Raw genomic sequence first — 5000 nt, 5'->3', positions numbered from 1 at the left:
AAAGGAAGAAAAAAGAAAAACGTCTCAAACTAGAAAGTGTTACAAAAAAAAAAAAGACGGTCTAATCGATAAAGGAATCGATAAAGGAATCGATAAAGGAAGCAGGAAGGAAAAAGAAAGAAAAAGTCTCATTTATTTAATCCGCGATGGTAACTTGCTCTCGTTTCGTATGAAAGTTACCCCTCTTGATAAAATAAAGGTTTCCTTTCGAAATTCCTTACTGATTTTGGAGTCCGATAGAGAGAGTCCCGAGTTTAACAAAGATGCACATGAAGAAAATCGGATGTTTCATCGGGTAAAAATTCAAGATGAGAATAATAGTCTGAATAATCGAAATAGTCCATATTTTCAATTCCCATCTCCAAAATTTCGAAACAAAATTTGAACTAAGGAAAATATTAAAATGCAAATGCATATTTTCCACAATATTTTTAAACTATCATTTTTCTAAGTTGCATCCGGAAGGCGCATACGTTTGCTGGTTATGTAAAATTTGATTGCATTTACAAGAACAACGAAAACAAAGAAAAGAAAAAAATCAAACTATGGCCGCTTTTCGGGCCTATGGCGCAGTGGATAGAGACGTTAAATCTCTACGGTTCTAGATGAGAATTGTCTGAAGATAGCGGTTTCAATCCTACCCAAAGCCGACAAGAGTATTAGTTAGGCAAAACGTGGTGAGACGACAACTATGGAAGGCAGTAGTGAGGATGCAGTTAAAAGATTCAGCATTCCTATCCCGTCGCGATTAACAACATGACAAAGACCAAAGGAATAGTTGACCGAAACGTCGTGAAACAACAACTATGATGAGGATAACAGTCCGCAAATAAATAAATAAACAAATAAATAAATAAATAAACAAATAAATAAATAAATAAACAAATAAATAAATAAACAAATAAATAAATAAACAAATAAATAAACAAATAAATAAATAAACAAATAAATAAACAAATAAATAAACAAATAAATAAATAAATAAACAAATAAATAAACAAATAAATAAATAAATAAACAAATAAATAAATAAACAAATAAATAAATAAATATGTAAAAATAATTAAATAATATAGTTCACTTCTTGTAAGTAAAAAAAAAAAATAGGTGAGCTGAGATCAAAACCAAAACCTTAAGACAGTGAGTCAAGTACGATAACCATTAGGCCAACTTGACACGTTTAAAAAGTGTTTACAAACCCACTTATTCTTAACATAAGCTGTCATGTGAACGATTCGCGCATGCGCTGTCGTAAAACAGTTGACAAACAAATAAAAATTCGATTACCCCCCCAAGTACCAATTTTTCAATTTTGACACCTTAGCAACCGTTTTTAGGGATGGAAAGCGGTTAAAAAGTTTCCCACGTGCCTTAATACATTATATACCAAATTTCGAGTCCGTAGATCAAAAGTTCGTTCAGTATATAGGTTGAGAAGTGTCCTTACGCACACGCACATTCTCACAGGAAAATAATTTTTTTCAAGCTCAGTTTTCATTTTACTTTAATATATTTCGGATAAATATATAATTATAATCGTAAAGTACGATCAAAGAGGTTTTTAAAATGGTAACAGTAAAAGAGTTGCGCAATTTTACAGCACATTCATCGTCTAACCAACATGTCGCGAAAACGAGGCCACGGCGCTGCTGTTCAGCTTATCGCGCGTGATAATTATACATTTTTCTTCCATGCGACTTTGAAGTTCTTTAAGGCTTCTAAGATACTTTTAGTGACGGATTTTAAGCCGTCAGTCGGGGTTTGCAGCGTAGTCTAGGTCTGTAGCATCGTATGGACACGTATTGCAAATGCATGCAAAATGGCGTCACCGGTAAAAAAAAAAAAGAAGAAAAACCCAAAAAACTATAAAATGGAGAAAGACGAACATCACGTGAGAAACGTGAATAACGTTCGATATAACGCGTGGGGGGTAACGTTCGATATCATGTGGCTGCCGTCACGACCGTAACAATGTGGAAATAAATGTTGTTCCTATTTATTTTGCCTCCCCACGAGAGCAGAGTTAGACACCAGGTCGTTTTTTAACGTGGTGAAAAGGAACAAAAATTAAAAATTGTCTCAGTCGTGAAGGATTTCTTCTCTACTAACCGATAACAAAGTATGGGGTATGACAAAGGGGCTTGTAAGGCATTTTTTTTTTTTGCAGGCCAGACAGAGTGCATTGGCTTTTCAGTTCCTGCCATGGGAGGGAGATAACTAACTTCAACGTGCCCTCCCCAACGAACCGGAAGTCCACTGGGCTAAGGTAGGAAGCAATAAAGCGGCCAACTCCTTTCTCATCTTCGAAAGATAGATCGCATTCTCTATTGCAAAATGATGCTTCCATGAACTGAATAAAACTACCTGATTCGAACCTTTTAGTCTTCAACTGTTTTTCCCTAAAATGTCAATTTATGTCAATTAATCATTTTTTTTTTTTTTTTTTTTTTTACATATTAAAACATCCTTTATTTCATTTTAGGACACCTTGTGTAGATAGACGTTCTTATACAAATAGAGATTTTGTCTGTCCGTCAGTTACAATATTTTCCAACGTAATAAATATATTGCGGAATTTGTTTATTTTCAAAATATCAGATCATAATTAATTTTACCCGTTAAGTTTTCATAGCGTTTATTTCAAAGATGTAAAACGTATATTCTTTTTCAATGCTATTTTATTAAGTTTCTGAATCTTTTTAGATGAGTATTGATTATTCGCAGTATTTAGATTCTTCGAACTACTGTTCTAATCTTCGGTGTCACTTTCACAATGTTTCGATCGATATAACCTCCGACCTTCTTCAAGTGTATCTTGTCGAACTCGGAAATGTTTCTGTCAAACTCATGAATTTGGATGGAATTTCGAACGGAACCCTTTATTCCGTCCAAATTCGAATATATGATTACTATTTTATTATTTATTATATATAGACCGCACCGTAAATATGTTTTGTTTTTAAGTAAAATCATATTTTCTTAAATAAATTGGAATTTAAAAAATGTCCCAATGTTTTGAAAAAAGTTGTCTTGTTTTTAAAATTTTTAACGCAATATGTAATGATATTTGATAAAAAAAAAAAATACTCATGACATTTGAGTAGAGACAACTTATTTCAAAATGAATTCAGCATTGGAGAATTATGTAGAATGAAATAGAGAACAAGCTTTGAATTAAGTGACGGAACATAAAATAAAATTTAAAAAAAAGCCCGAGGCTTTCATATTTATGTCTTGAATTATGAAAAAAAGAAAAAGAATATTTTCTCAATTAAATGCAGTAAAAACAAGATATTCAGTATATGGCCGCTACTAATATATTTCTTATAGTAAACAACAGTTAATATCTATATCTATCTATGTATCTATTTATCTATCTATCTACCTATATATATATATAATAAAATACGCATCTAGTGCGCTTGAAAGCCAAATCACAACGCAATATTACGAAAATAAACAATATTTTATTTGTTTGAAATTTATAATTTTAATATATTTCGGAGTCAAACTCCATCCTCAATATTTTGTACATCTTTTGTTTCTTTTCTTCTTCTTTTCTTTCTTGCCATGTTGTAAAGTCTGAGAAAGAAAACTCAGTTAGTAAAGATCCGCACGGTGTCTCTCAGACGTTGTATTTTGAAATGACGGAACGGTGCGTTGACTACGCGAGATTTATGTCGGATTCAAATAAAATCAACGCCTCTATAACGGAACTCACACCCCCGACGTTAATCTCGCGTAGCCAACGCACCGTTCCTGGATTTAAAAATACAACCGCTGAGAGACAACGCGCGGATCTTTACTAACTGAATTTTCTTTCTCAGACTTTACAACATGGCAGAAAAGGAGAAAAAAAGAAAGAAACAAAAGATGTAAAAAATCATAAGGATGGAGTTTGACTCCGAAATATATTTAAATTATAAATTTCAAACAAATAAAATATTTGTTTATCTTCAGAACATTGCGTTGTAATTTGACTTTCAAGTGCACTTGATGCGTATTTAATTTTATTCCAATCAAATCAACGTCTCTATAACGGAACTCACACCTCTGCTCTCTCTCTCTCTCTCTCTCTCTCTCTCTCTATATATATATATATATATATATATATATATATATATATATATATATATACATATATATATATATATGTATATCGCAGTATGGCAGGGCCTAAAGCAAAATTTTATAGAATACATATTTAAAATTAGTAACAAAATACAGTACAGTATATAATACACATGTATATGATCAAATAACTTTATAAATAACGCCGTAAGGCAGGGAAAATACCGTAACCAGGGGCCGGTTGGTTGGTTGGTTGTTTTTGTTTTACGGCATATCAACCCTTTTCAGGTTATTTAATGACGAATCCGGTGATTTTGAAGAAAATTTTTTTAAGATAATATATTTGTTTTTTGCGTTGAGACCCTAACAGGTACTACCACTCCGGGTCAGAGTGGACCTGGGAGCAATGGTAATTAAAGGGTGGCTCCACACTCCCCAAAACCCGCAAGCTGGGGCCTCACCACTGGATATAGTTAAAGATCATATCCAGGACCCCAGTGCCAGAAAAACAGTGAATGAAAAAAATTGTATTGTTTTTAAAATTTTAGACGCAATATGTAATGATATTTAAAAAAAAAAAAAAAACATGACATTCAAGTAGAGACAACTTATTTCAAAATTAATTCAGCATTGGAGAATTATGTAGAAGGAAATGGAGAACAACCTTTGAATTAAGTGAAGCAACATAAAGTAAAATAAAATTAAAAAAGAAAAAACCCGAGGCTTTCATATTTATTTCTTGAACGATGGTAAAAAAGAATATTTTCTCAATTAAATGCAGTAAACACAAGATATTCAGATATTTTAATTGATGCAGACTTCGTAACCTTGAAAACGTATCCCGGGGGCATCGTATCCCGATAACACCGTATCTCGGGACACCGTATTATCTGTGTGTATGTGCACGCGCGTGTTTCTGTGTGTGTACA

At 32.6% G+C, this 5000-nt stretch overlaps 1 protein-coding gene across 1 annotated transcript in view; it reads right to left on the bottom strand.

Annotated features, from left to right (window-relative positions):
* LOC145248084 (uncharacterized) overlaps positions 1 to 5000 on the bottom strand; it is a 480098-nt gene that overhangs the window by 313075 nt on the left and 162023 nt on the right. The window lies entirely within an intron of this gene.

The sequence above is a fragment of the Euprymna scolopes genome, chromosome 26 (assembly GCF_053919585.1).
Source record: "Euprymna scolopes isolate OS-2025 chromosome 26, ASM5391958v1, whole genome shotgun sequence".
Classification (NCBI taxonomy): Eukaryota; Metazoa; Mollusca; class Cephalopoda; order Sepiida; family Sepiolidae; genus Euprymna; species Euprymna scolopes.
The sequence above is the reverse complement of the archived record's forward strand: the minus strand, read 5'-3'. Positions and strand labels throughout refer to the sequence as shown.